This window comes from Mixophyes fleayi, unplaced genomic scaffold (assembly GCF_038048845.1).
Source record: "Mixophyes fleayi isolate aMixFle1 unplaced genomic scaffold, aMixFle1.hap1 Scaffold_1526, whole genome shotgun sequence".
NCBI lineage: Eukaryota > Metazoa > Chordata > Amphibia > Anura > Limnodynastidae > Mixophyes > Mixophyes fleayi.
Window position 1 is genome coordinate 89,579 of NW_027445962.1, and position 15,422 is coordinate 105,000.

Here is a 15,422-nt window from a genome sequence, read left to right on the forward strand (position 1 = left end):
GTAGGTCAGTAGGCAAGTAATACCTACAGCCACACCACCCTGAACAAGCCCAATCTCGTCTGATCTTGGAAGCTAAGCAGGGCTAGGCCTGGTTGGTATTTGGATGGGAGACCACCTGGGAATACCAAGTGCTGTAGATTTTTTTTTCTGTATTTTTTCTCTTTGTTCCTGCTTCCTTCAATGCTGGTGTTGAGATGTATAAGAGATGTAGGTCAGTAAGGAAGCAATACCTACAGCCACACCACCCTGAACAAGCCCAGTCTCGTCTGATCTGGGAAGCGAAGCAGGGCCGAGGCCTGGTTAGTAATTGGGATGGGAGACCACCTGGGAATACCAGGTGCTGTAGGTTTGTTTTTTTTTGGTTTTTTTTCTCTCTTTTTCCTGCTTTTTTTAATGCCAATGTTGAGATGTATAAGAGATGTAGGTAAGTAGGCAAGCAATACCTACCGCCACACCACCCTGAACAAGCCAAATCTCGTCTGATTTTGGAAGCTAAGCAGGGCCAGGCCTGGTTAAGACTTGGATGGGAGACCACCTGGAATACCAGGTGCTGTAGGTTTTTTTTTTTTCGGTTTTTTTTTCTCTCTTGTTCCTGCTTTCCTTCAATGCTGGTGTTGAGATGTATAAGAGATGTAGGTTAGTAAGCAACAATACCTGCAGCCACACCACCCTGAACAAGATCAATCTCATCTGATCTTGGAAGCTAAACAGGACCGGGCCTGGTCAGTACTTCAATGGGAGACCACCTAGGAATACCAGGTGCTGTAGGTTTTTTTTTTCGGTTTTTTTCTCTCTTGTTGCTGCTTTCTTCAATGCCGGTGTTGAGATGTATAAGAGATGTAGGTCAGTAGGCAAGCAATACCTACAGCCACACCACCCTGAACAAGCCCAATCTTGTTTGATCTTGGAAGCTAAGCAGGGCCGGGCCTGGTTAGTACTTTGATGGGAGAACACCTGGGAATCTGATTTAGGTTTTTTTTTTTCTCTCTTGTTCCTGCTTCCTTCAATGCTGGTGTTGAGATGTATAAGAGATGTAGGTAAGGAGGCAAGCAATACCTACAGCCACACTACCCTGAACAAGCCTGATCTTGGAAGCTAAGCAGTGCCAGGCTTGATTAGTACTTGGATGGGGGACCACTTGGGAAAACCAGGTGCTGTAGGTTCTTTTTTTTTGGTTTTTTTCTCTCTTGTTCCTGCGTGCTTCAATGCTGGTGTTAAGATGTATAAGAGATGTAGGTCAGTAGGCAAGCAATACCTACAGTAAACCAACCTGAACAAGCCCAATCTCATCTGATCTTGGAAGCTAACCAGGGCCGGACCTGGTCAGTACTTCGATGGGAGACCACCTAGGAATACCAGGTGCTGTATGTTTTTTTTTCTCTCTTGTTCCTGCTTTCTTCAATGCCAGTGTTGAGATGTATAAGAGATGTAGGTCAGTAGGCAAGCAATACCTACAGCCACACCACCCTGAGCAAGCCCAATCTTGTCTGATCTTGGATGCTAAGCAGGGCCAAGCCTGGTTAGTACTTGAATGGGAGACCACCTGGGAATACCAGGTGCTCTAGGTTTTTTTTTCATTTTTTTTTCTCTCTTGTTCCTGCTTCCTTCAATGTTGGTGTTGAGATGTATAAGAGATGTAAGGCAGTTGGTGAGCAATTCCTACAGCCACACCGCCCTAAACAAGCCCGATTTTGGAAGCTAAGCAGGCCCGGGCCTGGTTTGTACTTGGATGGGAGGCCACCTGGGAATACCAGGTGCTGTAGGTTTTTTTTGTTTTCGGTATTTTTTCTCTCTTGTTCCTGCTTCCTTCAATGCTGGTGTTTAGATGTATAAGAGATGTATGTCAGTAAGCAAGCAAAACGTACAGTCAACCACCCTGAACATGCCCAATCTTGTCTGATCTTGGAAGCTAAGCAGAGCCGGGCCTGGTTAGTACTTGAATGGGAGACCACCTGGGAATACCAGGTACTGTAGGTTATTTTTTCATTTTTTTTCTCTCTTGTTCCTGCTACCTTCAATGTTGGTGTTGAGATGTATAAGAGATGTAGGGCAGTAGGTAAGCAATACCTACAGCCATACCGCCCTGAACAAGCCTGATTTTGGAAGCTAAGCAGTGCCAGGCCTGGTTAGTATTTGGATGTGGACGACCTGAAAATACCAGGTGCTGTAGGTTTTTTTTTTCGTTTTTTTTCTCTCTTGTTCCTGCGTGCTTCAATGCTGGTGTTGAGATGTATAAGAGATGTAGGTCAGTAGGCAAGCAATACCTACAGCCGCACCACCCTGAACAAGCCCAATCTTGTCTGATCTTGGTAGCTAAGCAGGGCCGGGCCTGGTTAGTAATTGGATGGGAGACCACGTGGGAATACCAGGTGCTGTAGGTTTGTTTTTTTTTTGTTTTTTTTCTCTCTTTTTCCTGCTTTCTTTAATGCCAATGTTGAGATGTATAAGAGATGTAGGTAAGTAGGCAAGCAATACCTACCGCCACACCACCCTGAACAAGCCCAATCTCGTCTGATCTTGGAAGCTAAGCAGGGCCAGGCCTGGTTAAGACTTGGATGGGAGACCACCTGGAATACCAGGTGCTGTAGGTTTTTTTTTTTTCGGTTTTTTTTTCTCTCTTGTTCCTGCTTCCTTCAATGCTGGTGTTGAGATGTATAAGAGATGTAGGTTAGTAAGCAAACAATACCTACAGCCACACCACCCTGAACAAGATCAATTTCGTCTGATCTTGGAAGCTAAACAGGACCGGGCCTGGTCAGTACTTCAATGGGAGACCACCTAGGAATACCAGGTGCTGTAGGTTTTTTTTTTTCGGTTTTTTTTCTCTCTTGTTGCTTCTTTCTTCAATGCCGGTGTTGAGATGTATAATAGATGTAGGTCAGTAGTCAAGCAATACCTACAGCCACACCACCCTGAACAAGCCCAATCTTGTCTGATCTTGGAAGCTAAGCAGGGCCGGGCCTGGTTAGTACTTTGATGGGAGAACACCTGGGAATGTGCTTTAGGTTTTTTTTTTTCTCTCTTGTTCCTGCTTCCTTCAATGCTGGTGTTGAGATGTATAAGAGATGTAGGTCAGGAGGCAAGCAATACCTACAGCCACACTACCCTGAACAAGCCTGATCTTGGAAGCTAAGCAGTGCCAGGCTTGGTTAGTACTTCGATGGGGGACCACCTGGGAAAACCAGGTGCTGTAGGTTCGTTTTTTTGGTTTTTTTTCTCTCTTGTTCCTGCGTGCTTCAATGCTGGTGTTAAGATGTATAAGAGATGTAGGTCAGTAGGCAAGCAATACCTACAGTAAACCAACCTGAACAAGCTCTATCTCATCTGATCTTGGAAGCTAACCAGGGCCAGACCTGGTCAGTACTTCGATGGGAGACCACCTAGGAATACCAGGTGCTGTATGTTTTTTTTTCTCTCTTGTCCTGCTTTCTTCAATGCCAGTGTTGAGATGTATAAGAGATGTAGGTCAGTAGGCAAGCAATACCTACAGCCACACCACCCTGAGCAAACACAATCTTGTCTGATCTTGGATGCTAAGCAGGGCCAAGCCTGGTTAGTACTTGAATGGGAGACCACCTGGGAATACTAGGTGCTCTAGGTTTTTTTTTTCACTTTTTTTTCTCTCTTGTTCCTGCTTCCTTCAATGTTGGTGTTGAGATGTATAAGAGATGTAATGCAGTTGGCGAGCAATACCTACAGCCACACCGCCCTGAACAAGCCCGATTTTGGAAGCTAAGCAGGCCTGGGCCTGGTTTGTACTTGGATGGGAGGCCACCTGGGAATACCAGGTGCTGTAGGTTTTTTTTGTTTTGGTTTTTTTTCTCTCTTGTTCCTGCGTGCTTCAATGCTGGTGTTGAGATGTATAAGAGATGTAGGTCAGTAGGCAAGCAATACCTACAGCCACACCACCCTGAACAAGCCTGTTCTTGGAAGCTAAGCAGGCCTGGGCCTGGTTAGTACTTGGATGGGAAACCACCTGGGAATACCAGATGCTGTAGGTTTTTTTTTTTCGTTTTTTTTTCTCTCTTGTTCCTGCGTGCTTCAATGCTGGTGTTGAGATGTATAAGAGATGTAGGTCAGGAGGCAAGCTATACCTACAGTAAACCACCCTGAACATGCTAAATCTCATCTGATCTTGGAAGCTAACCAGGGCCGGGCCTGGTCAGTTCTTCGATGGGAGATCACCTAAGAATACCTGGTGCTGTAGTTTTTTTTTTCTCTCTTGTTCCTGCTTTCTTCAATGCCGGTGTTGAGATGTATAAGAGATGTAGGTCAGTAAGCAAGCAATACATACAGCCACACCACCCTGAACAAGCCCAATCTCATCTGGTCTTGGAAGCTAAGCAGGGCCAGGCCTGGTAAGTACTTGGATGGGAGACCACCTGGGACTTCCAGGTGCTGTAGGTTTTTTTTTTCGTTTATTTTTCTCTCTTGTTCCTGCTTCCTTCAATGCTGGTGTTGAGATGTATAAGAGATGTGGGTCAGTAGGCAAGCAATAACTACAGCACACCACCCTGAATAAGCCCAATCTCGTCTGATCTTGGAAGCTAAGCAGGGCTGGGAATGGTTAGTACTTGAATGGGAGACCAACTGGGAATACCAGGTGCTGTGGGTTTTTTTTTTTCTCTCTTGTTCCTGCTTCCATCAATGCTGGTGTTGAGATGTATAAGAGATGTAGGTCAGTAGGCAAGCAATAACTACAGCACACCACCCTGAATAAGCCCAATCTTGTCTGATCTTGGAAGCTAAGCAGGGCCAGGCCTGGTTAGTACTTGGATGGGAGACCACCTGGGAATACCAGGTGCTGTACATGTTTTTGTTTTCCGTTTTTTTTAACTTTCTTGTTCCTGCTTCCTTCAATGCTGGTGTTAAGATGTATAAGAGATGTAGGTCAGCAGGGAAGCAATACCTGCAGCCACACTGCCCTGAACAAGCCCAATCTCTTCTGATCTTGGAAGCTAAGCAGGCCCGGGCCTGGTTAGTACTTGGATGGGAGACCACCTGGGAATACCAGGTGCTGTAGGTTTATTTTCTCTCTTGTTCCTGCTACCTTCAATGCTGGTGTTGAGATGTATAAGAGCTGTAGGTCAGTAAGCAAGCAACACCTACAGCCACACCACCCTGAACAAGCCCAATCTTGTCTGATCTTGGAAGCTAAGCAGGGCCAGGCCTGGTTAGTACTTGCATGGGAGACCACCTGGGAATACCAGGTGCTGTAGGTTTTTTTTTTAGTTTTTTTTCTCTCTTGTTCCTGCTTCCTTCAATGCTGGTGTTGAGATGTATAAGAGATGTAGGTCAGTAGGCAAGCAATACCTACAGTATTCCACACTGAACATGCCCAATCTCGTCTGATCTTGAAAGCTAACCAGGGCCGGGCCTGGTTAGTACTTGGATGGGAGACCACCTGGGAATACCAGGTGCTGTACATTTTTTTTCCCGTTTTTTTTAACTTTCTTGTTCCTGCTTCCTTCAATGCTGGTGTTGAGATGTATAAGAGATGTAGGTCAGTAGGCAAGCAATAACCACAGCACACCACCCTGAACAAGCCCAATCTCATCTGATCTTGAAAGCTAAGCAGTGCTGGGCCTGGTTAGTACTTGGATGCGAGACCACCTGGGAATACCAGGTGCTGTATGTTTTTTTTTTTAGGTTTTTTTCTCTCTTGTTCCTGCTTCCTTCAATGCTGGTGTTGAAATGTATAAGAGATGCAGGTCAGTGGACAAGCAATACCTACAGTATTCCACCCTGAACATGCCCAAAATCGTCTGATCTTGGAAGCTAACCAGGGCCGGCCTGGTTAGTACTTGGATGGGAGACCACCTGGGAATACCAGGTGCTGTACATGTTTTTGTTTTCCGTTTTTTTTAACTTTCTTGTTCCTGCTTCCTTCAATGCTGGTGTTGAGATGTATAAGAGATGTAGGTCAGCAGAGAAGCAATACCTGCAGCCACACCGCCCTGAACAAGCCCAATCTCTTCTGATCTTGGAAGCTAAGCAGGCCCGGGCCTGGTTAGTGCTTGGATGGGAGACCACCTGGGAATACCAGGTGCTGTAGTTTTTTTTTTTTTTCTCTCTTGTTCCTGCTTCCTTCAATGTTGGTGTTGAGATGTATAAGAGATGTAGGGCAGTAGGTAAACAAAACCTACAGCCTCACCGCCCTGAACAAGCCTGATTTTGGAAGCTAAGCAGTGCCAGGCCTGGTTAGTACTCGGATGGGGGACCACCTTGGAATACCAGGTGCAGAAGAATTATGTAAAAGAATTTATGTAAGTCATTGTTTCCATCTCTTATACATCTCAACACCAGCATTGAAGGAAGCAGGAACAAGAGAGAAAAAAAAACGAAAAAAAACAACCTACAGCACCTGGTATTCCCAGGTGGTCCCCCATCCAAGTACTAACCAAGCCTGGCACTGCTTTGCTTCCAAGATCAGGCTTGTTCAGGGTGGTGCGGCTGTAGGTATTGCTTTCCTACTGACCTACATCTCTTATACATCTCAACACCGGCATTGAAGAAAGCAGGAACAAGAGAGAAAAAAAAACGAAAAAAAAAAACCTACAGCACCTGGTATTCCTAGGTGGTCTCCCATTGAAGTACTGAACAGGCCCGTCCTATTTAGCTTCCAAGATCAGACGAGACTGATCTTGTTCAGGGTGGTGTGGCTGTAGGTATTGTTTGCTTACTAACCTACATCTCTTATACCTCTCAACACCAGCATTGAAGGAAGCAGGAACAAGAGAGAAAAAAAAACGAAAAAAAAACAACCTACAGCACCTGGTATTCCCAGGTGGTCTCCCATCCAAGTACTAACCAGGCCAGGCCCTGCTTCGCTTCCAAGATCAGATGATATTGGGCTTGTTCAGGGTGGTGTGGCTGTAGGTATTGCTTGCTTACTGACCTACATCTCTTATACATCTCAACACCAGCATTGAAGGAAGCAGGAACAAGAGAGAAAAAAACCCGAAAAAAAACAACCTACAGCACCTGGTATTCCCAGGTGGTCCCCCATCCAAGTACTAACCAAACCTGGCACTGCTTTGCTTCCAAGATCAGGCTTGTTCAGGGTGGTGCGGCTGTAGGTATTGCTTTCCTACTGACCTACATTTCTTATACATCTCAACACCGGCATTGAAGAAAGCAGGAACAAGAGAGAAAAAAAAACGAAAAAAAACCTACAGCACCTGGTATTCCTAGGTGGTCTCCCATTGAAGTACTGAACAGGCCCGTCCTATTTAGCTTCCAAGATCAGACGAGACTGATCTTGTTCAGGGTGGTGTGGCTGTAGGTATTGTTTGCTTACTAACCTACATCTCTTATACATCTCAACACCAGCATTGAAGGAAGCAGGAACAAGAGAGAAAAAAAAACGAAAAGAAAAAACCTACAGCACCTGGTATTCCTAGGTGGTCTCCCATTGAAGTACTGACCAGGCCCGGTCCTGTTTAGCTTCCAAGATCACACGAGATTGATCTTGTTCAGGGTGGTGTGGCTGTAGGTATCGTTTGCTTACTAACCTACATCTCTTATACATCTCAACACCAGCATTGAAGGAAGCGGGAACAAGAGAGAAAAAAAAAACCTACAGCACCTGGAATTCCCAGGTGGTCCCCCATCCAAGTACTAACCAAGCCTGGCACTGCTTAGCTTCCAAGATCAGGCTTGTTCAGGGTAGTGTGGCTGTAGGTATTGCTTGCCTCCTGACCTACATCTCTTATACATCTCAACACCAGCATTGAAGCACGCAGGAACAAGAGAGAAAAAAAAAAACCTAAAGCACATTCCCAGGTGTTCTCCCATCAAAGTACTAACCAGGCCCGGCCCTGCTTAGCTTCCTAGATCAGACGAGCTAGAGCTTGTTCAGGGTGGTGTGACTGTAGGTATTGCTTGCCTACTGACCTACATCTCTTATACATCTCAACACCGGCATTGAAGAAAGCAGCAACAAGAGAGAAAAAAAACGAAAAGAAAAAACCTACAGCACCTGGTATTCCTAGGTGGTCTCCCATTGAAGTACTGACCACGCCCGGTCCTGTTTAGCTTCCAAGATCACAGGAGATTGATCTTGTTCAGGGTGGTGTGGCTGTAGGTATTGTTTGCTTACTAACCTACATCTCTTATACATCTCAACACCAGCATTGAAGGAAGCAGGAACAAGAGAGAAAAAAAAAAACGAAAAAAAAAAACCTACAGCACCTGGTATTCCCAGGTGGTCTCCCATCCAAGTACTAACCAGGCCTGGCTCTGCTTAGCTTCCAAGATCAGACAAGATTGGGCTTGTTCAGGGTGGTGTGGCTGTAGGTATTGCTTTGCTACTGACCCACATCTCTTATACATCGCAACACCAGCATTGAAGAAAGCAGGAACAAGAGAGAAAAAAAAACGAAAAAAAAAAAAAAACCTACAGCACCTGGTATTCCTAGGTGGTCTCCCATTGAAATACTGACCAGGTCCAGTCCTGTTTAGCTTCCAAGATCAGACAAAATTGGGCTTGTTCAGGGTAGTGTGGCTGTAGGTATTGTTTGCCTACTAACCTACATCTCTTATACATCTCAACACCAGCATTGAAGCAAGCAGGAACAAGAGAGAAAAAAAAACGAAAGAAAAAAACCTACAGCACCTGGTATTCCCAGGTTGTATCCCATCCAAGTACTAATCAAGCCCGGCCCTGCTTCGCTTCCAAGATCAGACGAGATTGGGCTTGTTCAGGGTTGTTGACTGTAGGTATTGCTTGCCTATTGACCTACATCTCTTATACATCTCAACACCAGCAATGAAGGAAGCAGGAACAACAGGGGAAAAAAAACGAAAAAAAAAAAACCTACAGCACCTGGTATTCCCAGGTGGTCTCCCATTGAAGTACTGACCATGCCCGGTCCTGCTTAGCTTCCAAGATCGGACGAGTTTGATCTTGTTCAGGGTGGTGCGGCTGCAGGTATTGCTTGCCTACTGACCTACATCTCTTATACATCTAAACACCAGCATTGAAGAAAGCAGGAACAAGAGAGAAAAAAAAAACGAAAGAAAAAAACCTACAGCACCTGGTATTCCCAGGTGGTCTCCCATCCAAGTACTATCTATGCCCGGCCCTGCTTAACTTCCATGATCAGACGAGATTGGGCTTGTTCAGGGTGGTGTGGCTGTAGGTATTGCTTGCCTACTAACCTACATCTCTTATACATCTCAACACCAGCATTGAAGCACGCAGGAACAAGAGAGAAAAAAAAACAACAAAAAAAAAACCTATAGCACCTAGTATTTCCAGGTGGTATACATCCAAGTACTAACCAGGCCTTGCACTGCTTAGCTTCCAAAATCAGGCTTGTTCAGTGCGGTGTGGCTGTAGGTATTGCTTACCTACTGCCCTAGATCTCTTATACATCTCAACACCAGCATTGAAGGAAGCAGGAACAAGAGAGAAAAAAAAACCTACAGCACCTGGTATTCCTAGGTGGTCTCCCATTGAAATACTGACCAGGTCCGGTCCTGTTTAGCTTCCAAGATCAGACAAAATTGGGCTTGTTCAGGGTAGTGTGGCTGTAGGTATTGTTTGCCTACTAACCTACATCTCTTATACATCTCAACACCAGCATTGAAGCAAGCAGGAACAAGAGAGAAAAAAAAACGAAAGAAAAAAACCTACAGCACCTGGTATTCCCAGGTTGTATCCCATCCAAGTACTAATCAAGCCCGGCCCTGCTTCGCTTCCAAGATCAGACGAGATTGGGCTTGTTCAGGGTTGTTGACTGTAGGTATTGCTTGCCTATTGACCTACATCTCTTATACATCTCAACACCAGCAATGAAGGAAGCAGGAACAACAGGGGAAAAAAAACGAAAAAAAAAAAAACCTACAGCACCTGGTATTCCCAGGTGGTCTCCCATTGAAGTACTGACCATGCCCGGTCCTGCTTAGCTTCCAAGATCGGACGAGTTTGATCTTGTTCAGGGTGGTGCGGCTGCAGGTATTGCTTGCCTACTGACCTACATCTCTTATACATCTAAACACCAGCATTGAAGAAAGCAGGAACAAGAGAGAAAAAAAAAACGAAAGAAAAAAACCTACAGCACCTGGTATTCCCAGGTGGTCTCCCATCCAAGTACTATCTAGGCCCGGCCCTGCTTAACTTCCATGATCAGACGAGATTGGGCTTGTTCAGGGTGGTGTGGCTGTAGGTATTGCTTGCCTACTAACCTACATCTCTTATACATCTCAACACCAGCATTGAAGGAAGCAGGAACAAGAGAGAAAAAAAAACGAAAGAAAAAAAGCTACAGCACCTGGTATTCCCAGGTGTTCTCCTATCCAAGTACTAACCAGGCCCGGCCTTGCTTAGCTTCCAAGATCAGACGAGATTGGGCTTGTTCAGGGTGGTGTGGCTGTAGGTATTGCTTGTGTACTCACCTACATCTCTTATACATCTCAACACCAGCATTGAAGCACGCAGGAACAAGAGAGAAAAAAAAACAAAAAAAACAAAACCTATAGCACCTAGTATTTCCAGGTGGTATACATCCAAGTACTAACCAGGCCTTGCACTGCTTAGCTTCCAAAATCAGGCTTGTTCAGTGCGGTGTGGCTGTAGGTATTGCTTACCTACTGCCCTACATCTCTTATACATCTCAACACCAGCATTGAAGGAAGCAGGAACAAGAGAGAAAAAAAAACCTACAGCACCTGGTATTCCTAGGTGGTCTCCCATCGAAGTACTGACCAGGTCCGGCCCTGGTTAGCTTCCAAGATCAGATGAGATTGGGCTTGTTCAGGGTGATTGACTGTAGGTATTGCTTGCCTACTGACCTACATCTCTTATACATCTCAACACCAGCAATGAAGGAAGGAGGAACAAGAGGGAAAAAAAACCAAAAAAAAACAACCTACAGCACCTGGTATTCCCGGGTGGTCTCCCATTGAAGTACTGACCATGCCCGGTCCTGCTCAGCTTCCAAGATCGGACGATATTGATCTTGTTCAGGGTGGTGCGGCTGTAGGTTTTGCTTGCCTACTGACCTACATCTCTTATACATCTAAACACCAGCATTGAAGGAAGCAGGAACAAGAGAGAAAAAAATGAAAAAAAAAAACCTACAGCACCTGGTATTCCCAGGTGGTCTCCCATCCAAGTACTAGCTAGGCCTGGCCCTGCTTAGCTTTCAAGATCAGATGAGATTGGGCATGTTCAGGGTGGTTGACTGTAGGTATTGCTTGCCTACTGAACTACATCTCTTATACATCTCAACACCAGCATTGAAGGAAGAAGGAACAAGAGAGAAAAAAAACGAAAAAAAAAAACCTACAGCACCTGGTATTCCCAGGTGGTCTCCCACCCAAGTACTAACTAGGCCCGGCCCTGCTCAGCTTCCAAGATCAGACGAGATTGGGCTTGTTCAGGGTGGTGTGGCTGTAGGTATTGTTTGCCTACTAACCTACATCTCTTATACATCTCAACACCAGCATTGAAGCACTCAGGAACAAGAGTGAAAAAAAAACGAAAGAAAAAAACCTACAGCACCTGGTATTCCCAGGTTGTATCCCATCCAAGTACTAATCAAGCCCGGCCCTGCTTTGCTTCCAAGATCAGCTGAGATTGGGCTTGTTCAGGGTGGTTGACTGTAGGTATTGCTTGCCTATTGACCTACATCTCTTATACATCTCAACACCAGCATTGAAGGAAGAAGGAACAAGAGAGAAAAAAAAACCTACTGCACCTGGTATTCCTAGGTGGTCTCCCATCAAAGTACTGACCAGGTCCGGCCCTGCTTAGCTTCCAAGATCAGATGAGATTGGGCATGTTCAGGATGGTTGACTGTAGGTATTGCTTGCTTACTGAACTACATCTCTTATACATCTCAACACCAGCATTGAAGGAAGAAGGAACAAGAGAGAAAAAAAACGAAAAAAAAAAAACCTACAGCACCTGGTATTCCCAGGTGGTCTCCCATCCAAGTACTAACTAGGCCTGGCCCTGCTTAGCTTCCAAGATCAGATGAGATTGGGCATGTTCAGGGTGGTTGACTGTAGGTATTGCTTGCCTACTGAACTACATCTCTTATACATCTCAACACCAGCAATGAAGGAAGCAGGAACAAGAGGGAAAAAAAAACGAAAAAAAAGAAACCTACAGCACTTGGTATTCCCAGGTGGTCTCCCATTGAAGTACTGACCATGCCCAGTCCTGCTTAGCTTCCAAGATCGGACGATATTGATCTTGTTCAGGGTGGTGCGGCTGTAGGCTTTGCTTGCCCACTGACCTACATCTCTTATATATCTAAACACCAGCATTGAAGGAAGCAGGAAAAAGAGAGAGAAAAAAAAACAAAAAAAAAAAACCTACAGCACATTCCCAGGTGCTCTCCCATCCAAGTATTAACCAGGCCCAGCCCTGCTTAGCTTCCAAGATCAGACGAGATTGGGTATGTTCAGGGTGGTGTGGCTGTAGGTATTGCTTGCCTACTGACCTACATCTCTTATACATCTTAACACTAGCATTGAAGCACGCAGGAACAAGAGAGAAAAAAAACGAAAAAAAAAAAACCTACAGCACCTAGTATTCCCAGGTGGTCCCCCATCAAAGTACTAACCATGCCTGGCACTGCTTAGCTTCCAAGATCAGGCTTGTTCAGGGTGGTGTGGCTGTAGGTATTGCTTTCCTATGGACCTACATCTCTTATACATCTCAACACCTACATTGAAGAAAGCAGGAACAAGAGAGAAAAAAAAACGAAAAAAAAAACCTACAGCACCTGGTATTCCTAGGTGGTCTCCCATTGAAGTACTAACCAGGCCCGGTCCTGTTTAGCTTCCAAGATCAGACGAGATTGATCTTGTTCAGGGTGGTGTGGCTGTAGGTATTGTTTGCCTACTAACCTACATCTCTTATACATCTCAACACCAGCATTGAAGGAAGCAGGAACAAGAGAGAAAATACCCGAAAAAAAACAAACTTACAGCAACTTGCATTCCCAGGTGGTCTCCCATCCAAGTACCAACCAGGCCTGGCTCTGCTTAGCTTCCAAGATCAGACGAGATTGGGCTTGTTCAGGGTGGTGTGGCTGTAGGTTTTGTTTGTATATTAACCTACATCTCTTATACATCTCAACACCAGCATTGAAGCAAGCAGGAACAAGAGAGGAAAAAAAAACGAAAAAAAAAAACCTACAGCACCTGGTATTCCCAGGTTGTATCCCATCCAAGTACTAATCAAGCCGGCCCTGCTTCGCTTCCAAGATCAGACGAGATTGGGCTTGTTCAGGGTGGTTGACTGTAGGTATTGCATGCCTATTGACCTACATCTCTTATACATCTCAACACCAGCAATGAAGGAAGCAGGAACTAGAGGGAAAAAAAAACGAAAAAAAAAAAAACCTACAGCACCTGGTATTCCCAGGTGACCTCCCATCCAAGTACTAACTTGGCCTGGCCCTGCTTAGCTTCCAAAATCAGACGAGATTGGGCTTGTTCAGGGTGATGTGGCTGTAGGTATTGTTTTCCTACTAACCTACATCTCTTATACATCTCAACACCAGCATTGAAGGAAGCAGGAACAAGAGAGAAAAAAAAACGAAAAAAAAACAAATTTACAGCAACTGGCATTCCCAGGTGGTCTCCCATCCAAGTACTAACCAGGCCTGCCTCTGCTTAGCTTCCAAGACCAGACGAGATAGGGCTTGTTCAGGGTGGTGTGGCTGTAGGTATTGCTTGCCTACTGACCTACATCTCTTATACATCTCAACACCGGCATTGAAGAAAGCAGGAACAAGAGAGAAAAAAAAAAAACTTACAGCACCTGGCATTCCCAGGTGGTCTCCCATCCAAGTACTAACCAGGCCTGGCTCTGCTTAGCTCCCAAGATCAGACGAGACTGGGCTTGTTCAGGGTGGTGTGGCTGTAGGTATTGTTTGCCTACTAACCTACATCTCTTATACATCTCAACACCAGCATTGAAGCACTCAGGAACAAGAGTGAAAAAAAAACAAAAGAAAAAAACCTACAGCACCTGGTATTCCCAGGTTGTATCCCATCCAAGTACTAATCAAGCCCGGCCCTGCTTCGCTTCCAAGATCAGCCGAGATTGGGCTTGTTCAGGGTGGTTGACTGTAGGTATTGCTTGCCTATTGACCTACATCTCTTATACATCTCAACACCAGCATTGAAGGAAGAAGGAACAAGAGAGAAAAAAAAACCTACTGCACCTGGTATTCCTAGGTGGTCTCCCATCGAAGTACTGACCAGGTCCGGCCCTGCTTAGCTTCCAAGATCAGATGAGATTGGGCATGTTCAGGATGGTTGACTGTAGGTATTGCTTGCTTACTGAACTACATCTCTTATACATCTCAACACCAGCATTGAAGGAAGAAGGAACAAGAGAGAAAAAAAACGAAAAAAAAAAAACCTACAGCACCTGGTATTCCCAGGTGGTCTCCCATCCAAGTACTAACTAGGCCTGGCCCTGCTTAGCTTCCAAGATCAGATGAGATTGGGCATGTTCAGGGTGGTTGACTGTAGGTATTGCTTGCCTACTGAACTACATCTCTTATACATCTCAACACCAGCAATGAAGGAAGCAGGAACAAGAGGGAAAAAAAAACGAAAAAAAAGAAACCTACAGCACTTGGTATTCCCAGGTGGTCTCCCATTGAAGTACTGACCATGCCCAGTCCTGCTTAGCTTCCAAGATCGGACGATATTGATCTTGTTCAGGGTGGTGCGGCTGTAGGCTTTGCTTGCCCACTGACCTACATCTCTTATATATCTAAACACCAGCATTGAAGGAAGCAGGAAAAAGAGAGAGAAAAAAAAACAAAAAAAAAAAACCTACAGCACATTCCCAGGTGCTCTCCCATCCAAGTATTAACCAGGCCCAGCCCTGCTTAGCTTCCAAGATCAGACGAGATTGGGTATGTTCAGGGTGGTGTGGCTGTAGGTATTGCTTGCCTACTGACCTACATCTCTTATACATCTTAACACTAGCATTGAAGCACGCAGGAACAAGAGAGAAAAAAAACGAAAAAAAAAAACCTACAGCACCTAGTATTCCCAGGTGGTCCCCCATCAAAGTACTAACCATGCCTGGCACTGCTTAGCTTCCAAGATCAGGCTTGTTCAGGGTGGTGTGGCTGTAGGTATTGCTTTCCTATGGACCTACATCTCTTATACATCTCAACACCTACATTGAAGAAAGCAGGAACAAGAGAGAAAAAAAAACGAAAAAAAAAAACCTACAGCACCTGGTATTCCTAGGTGGTCTCCCATTGAAGTACTAACCAGGCCCGGTCCTGTTTAGCTTCCAAGATCAGACGAGATTGATCTTGTTCAGGGTGGTGTGGCTGTAGGTATTGTTTGCCTACTAACCTACATCTCTTATACATCTCAACACCAGCATTGAAGGAAGCAGGAACAAGAGAGAAAATACCCGAAAAAAAACA

The 15,422-nt window shown here is 45.1% G+C and overlaps 1 non-coding gene and 58 pseudogenes across 1 annotated transcript; 23 read left to right on the forward strand and 36 right to left on the reverse strand.

The window, feature by feature from the left end:
• The first annotated feature begins 21 nt into the window (after positions 1-21).
• LOC142114835 (5S ribosomal RNA) lies at positions 22-140 on the forward strand (annotated as a pseudogene).
• An 88-nt stretch (positions 141-228) lies between these two features.
• LOC142114937 (5S ribosomal RNA) lies at positions 229-349 on the forward strand (annotated as a pseudogene).
• Positions 350-441: 92 nt separating this feature from the next.
• On the forward strand, positions 442-559 carry LOC142114983 (5S ribosomal RNA; annotated as a pseudogene).
• Positions 560-652: 93 nt separating this feature from the next.
• Positions 653-771, forward strand: LOC142114858 (5S ribosomal RNA; annotated as a pseudogene).
• A 283-nt stretch (positions 772-1,054) lies between these two features.
• LOC142114979 (5S ribosomal RNA) lies at positions 1,055-1,163 on the forward strand (annotated as a pseudogene).
• A 90-nt stretch (positions 1,164-1,253) lies between these two features.
• Positions 1,254-1,371, forward strand: LOC142114924 (5S ribosomal RNA; annotated as a pseudogene).
• Positions 1,372-1,449: 78 nt separating this feature from the next.
• On the forward strand, positions 1,450-1,568 carry LOC142114932 (5S ribosomal RNA; annotated as a pseudogene).
• A 291-nt stretch (positions 1,569-1,859) lies between these two features.
• Positions 1,860-1,977, forward strand: LOC142114846 (5S ribosomal RNA; annotated as a pseudogene).
• Positions 1,978-2,262: 285 nt separating this feature from the next.
• Positions 2,263-2,381, forward strand: LOC142115033 (5S ribosomal RNA; annotated as a pseudogene).
• Positions 2,382-2,473: 92 nt separating this feature from the next.
• LOC142114891 (5S ribosomal RNA) lies at positions 2,474-2,591 on the forward strand (annotated as a pseudogene).
• A 93-nt stretch (positions 2,592-2,684) lies between these two features.
• On the forward strand, positions 2,685-2,803 carry LOC142114883 (5S ribosomal RNA; annotated as a pseudogene).
• Positions 2,804-3,088: 285 nt separating this feature from the next.
• Positions 3,089-3,197, forward strand: LOC142114967 (5S ribosomal RNA; annotated as a pseudogene).
• A 285-nt stretch (positions 3,198-3,482) lies between these two features.
• LOC142114994 (5S ribosomal RNA) lies at positions 3,483-3,601 on the forward strand (annotated as a pseudogene).
• Positions 3,602-3,691: 90 nt separating this feature from the next.
• LOC142114950 (5S ribosomal RNA) lies at positions 3,692-3,800 on the forward strand (annotated as a pseudogene).
• A 292-nt stretch (positions 3,801-4,092) lies between these two features.
• LOC142114984 (5S ribosomal RNA) lies at positions 4,093-4,210 on the forward strand (annotated as a pseudogene).
• A 78-nt stretch (positions 4,211-4,288) lies between these two features.
• LOC142114832 (5S ribosomal RNA) lies at positions 4,289-4,407 on the forward strand (annotated as a pseudogene).
• A 90-nt stretch (positions 4,408-4,497) lies between these two features.
• LOC142114929 (5S ribosomal RNA) lies at positions 4,498-4,615 on the forward strand (annotated as a pseudogene).
• Positions 4,616-4,698: 83 nt separating this feature from the next.
• LOC142114901 (5S ribosomal RNA) lies at positions 4,699-4,810 on the forward strand (annotated as a pseudogene).
• Positions 4,811-4,907: 97 nt separating this feature from the next.
• On the forward strand, positions 4,908-5,026 carry LOC142115006 (5S ribosomal RNA; annotated as a pseudogene).
• A 77-nt stretch (positions 5,027-5,103) lies between these two features.
• On the forward strand, positions 5,104-5,222 carry LOC142115010 (5S ribosomal RNA; annotated as a pseudogene).
• Positions 5,223-5,311: 89 nt separating this feature from the next.
• On the forward strand, positions 5,312-5,429 carry LOC142114909 (5S ribosomal RNA; annotated as a pseudogene).
• Positions 5,430-5,520: 91 nt separating this feature from the next.
• LOC142114968 (5S ribosomal RNA) lies at positions 5,521-5,638 on the forward strand (annotated as a pseudogene).
• A 301-nt stretch (positions 5,639-5,939) lies between these two features.
• Positions 5,940-6,058, forward strand: LOC142115038 (5S ribosomal RNA; annotated as a pseudogene).
• Positions 6,059-6,552: 494 nt separating this feature from the next.
• Positions 6,553-6,670, reverse strand: LOC142115002 (5S ribosomal RNA; annotated as a pseudogene).
• Positions 6,671-6,762: 92 nt separating this feature from the next.
• LOC142115021 (5S ribosomal RNA) lies at positions 6,763-6,881 on the reverse strand (annotated as a pseudogene).
• A 288-nt stretch (positions 6,882-7,169) lies between these two features.
• Positions 7,170-7,287, reverse strand: LOC142115003 (5S ribosomal RNA; annotated as a pseudogene).
• Positions 7,288-7,378: 91 nt separating this feature from the next.
• LOC142114880 (5S ribosomal RNA) lies at positions 7,379-7,497 on the reverse strand (annotated as a pseudogene).
• A 79-nt stretch (positions 7,498-7,576) lies between these two features.
• On the reverse strand, positions 7,577-7,685 carry LOC142114947 (5S ribosomal RNA; annotated as a pseudogene).
• A 284-nt stretch (positions 7,686-7,969) lies between these two features.
• On the reverse strand, positions 7,970-8,088 carry LOC142114966 (5S ribosomal RNA; annotated as a pseudogene).
• A 93-nt stretch (positions 8,089-8,181) lies between these two features.
• LOC142115018 (5S ribosomal RNA) lies at positions 8,182-8,300 on the reverse strand (annotated as a pseudogene).
• A 95-nt stretch (positions 8,301-8,395) lies between these two features.
• Positions 8,396-8,514, reverse strand: LOC142114933 (5S ribosomal RNA; annotated as a pseudogene).
• Positions 8,515-8,605: 91 nt separating this feature from the next.
• Positions 8,606-8,723, reverse strand: LOC142114927 (5S ribosomal RNA; annotated as a pseudogene).
• Positions 8,724-8,815: 92 nt separating this feature from the next.
• On the reverse strand, positions 8,816-8,934 carry LOC142114934 (5S ribosomal RNA; annotated as a pseudogene).
• A 92-nt stretch (positions 8,935-9,026) lies between these two features.
• LOC142115028 (5S ribosomal RNA) lies at positions 9,027-9,145 on the reverse strand (annotated as a pseudogene).
• Positions 9,146-9,423: 278 nt separating this feature from the next.
• LOC142114944 (5S ribosomal RNA) lies at positions 9,424-9,542 on the reverse strand (annotated as a pseudogene).
• Positions 9,543-9,633: 91 nt separating this feature from the next.
• Positions 9,634-9,751, reverse strand: LOC142114928 (5S ribosomal RNA; annotated as a pseudogene).
• A 93-nt stretch (positions 9,752-9,844) lies between these two features.
• LOC142114936 (5S ribosomal RNA) lies at positions 9,845-9,963 on the reverse strand (annotated as a pseudogene).
• Positions 9,964-10,055: 92 nt separating this feature from the next.
• Positions 10,056-10,174, reverse strand: LOC142114973 (5S ribosomal RNA). Its single transcript, XR_012681926.1, has one exon. It is a non-coding gene; the product is annotated as a 5S ribosomal RNA (ribosomal RNA).
• A 91-nt stretch (positions 10,175-10,265) lies between these two features.
• LOC142114844 (5S ribosomal RNA) lies at positions 10,266-10,384 on the reverse strand (annotated as a pseudogene).
• A 278-nt stretch (positions 10,385-10,662) lies between these two features.
• Positions 10,663-10,780, reverse strand: LOC142114852 (5S ribosomal RNA; annotated as a pseudogene).
• Positions 10,781-11,079: 299 nt separating this feature from the next.
• Positions 11,080-11,197, reverse strand: LOC142115040 (5S ribosomal RNA; annotated as a pseudogene).
• Positions 11,198-11,287: 90 nt separating this feature from the next.
• Positions 11,288-11,406, reverse strand: LOC142114985 (5S ribosomal RNA; annotated as a pseudogene).
• A 91-nt stretch (positions 11,407-11,497) lies between these two features.
• LOC142114902 (5S ribosomal RNA) lies at positions 11,498-11,615 on the reverse strand (annotated as a pseudogene).
• A 78-nt stretch (positions 11,616-11,693) lies between these two features.
• Positions 11,694-11,811, reverse strand: LOC142114833 (5S ribosomal RNA; annotated as a pseudogene).
• Positions 11,812-11,902: 91 nt separating this feature from the next.
• Positions 11,903-12,020, reverse strand: LOC142115012 (5S ribosomal RNA; annotated as a pseudogene).
• Positions 12,021-12,112: 92 nt separating this feature from the next.
• Positions 12,113-12,231, reverse strand: LOC142114956 (5S ribosomal RNA; annotated as a pseudogene).
• Positions 12,232-12,324: 93 nt separating this feature from the next.
• Positions 12,325-12,438, reverse strand: LOC142114962 (5S ribosomal RNA; annotated as a pseudogene).
• Positions 12,439-12,728: 290 nt separating this feature from the next.
• LOC142114839 (5S ribosomal RNA) lies at positions 12,729-12,847 on the reverse strand (annotated as a pseudogene).
• Positions 12,848-12,938: 91 nt separating this feature from the next.
• LOC142114903 (5S ribosomal RNA) lies at positions 12,939-13,057 on the reverse strand (annotated as a pseudogene).
• A 92-nt stretch (positions 13,058-13,149) lies between these two features.
• Positions 13,150-13,266, reverse strand: LOC142114953 (5S ribosomal RNA; annotated as a pseudogene).
• A 93-nt stretch (positions 13,267-13,359) lies between these two features.
• LOC142114860 (5S ribosomal RNA) lies at positions 13,360-13,478 on the reverse strand (annotated as a pseudogene).
• Positions 13,479-13,571: 93 nt separating this feature from the next.
• LOC142114980 (5S ribosomal RNA) lies at positions 13,572-13,690 on the reverse strand (annotated as a pseudogene).
• Positions 13,691-13,771: 81 nt separating this feature from the next.
• LOC142114851 (5S ribosomal RNA) lies at positions 13,772-13,890 on the reverse strand (annotated as a pseudogene).
• Positions 13,891-13,981: 91 nt separating this feature from the next.
• LOC142114913 (5S ribosomal RNA) lies at positions 13,982-14,099 on the reverse strand (annotated as a pseudogene).
• Positions 14,100-14,177: 78 nt separating this feature from the next.
• On the reverse strand, positions 14,178-14,295 carry LOC142114836 (5S ribosomal RNA; annotated as a pseudogene).
• A 91-nt stretch (positions 14,296-14,386) lies between these two features.
• Positions 14,387-14,504, reverse strand: LOC142115013 (5S ribosomal RNA; annotated as a pseudogene).
• A 92-nt stretch (positions 14,505-14,596) lies between these two features.
• LOC142114957 (5S ribosomal RNA) lies at positions 14,597-14,715 on the reverse strand (annotated as a pseudogene).
• A 93-nt stretch (positions 14,716-14,808) lies between these two features.
• Positions 14,809-14,922, reverse strand: LOC142114963 (5S ribosomal RNA; annotated as a pseudogene).
• Positions 14,923-15,212: 290 nt separating this feature from the next.
• On the reverse strand, positions 15,213-15,331 carry LOC142114840 (5S ribosomal RNA; annotated as a pseudogene).
• Positions 15,332-15,422: the final 91 nt, after the last annotated feature.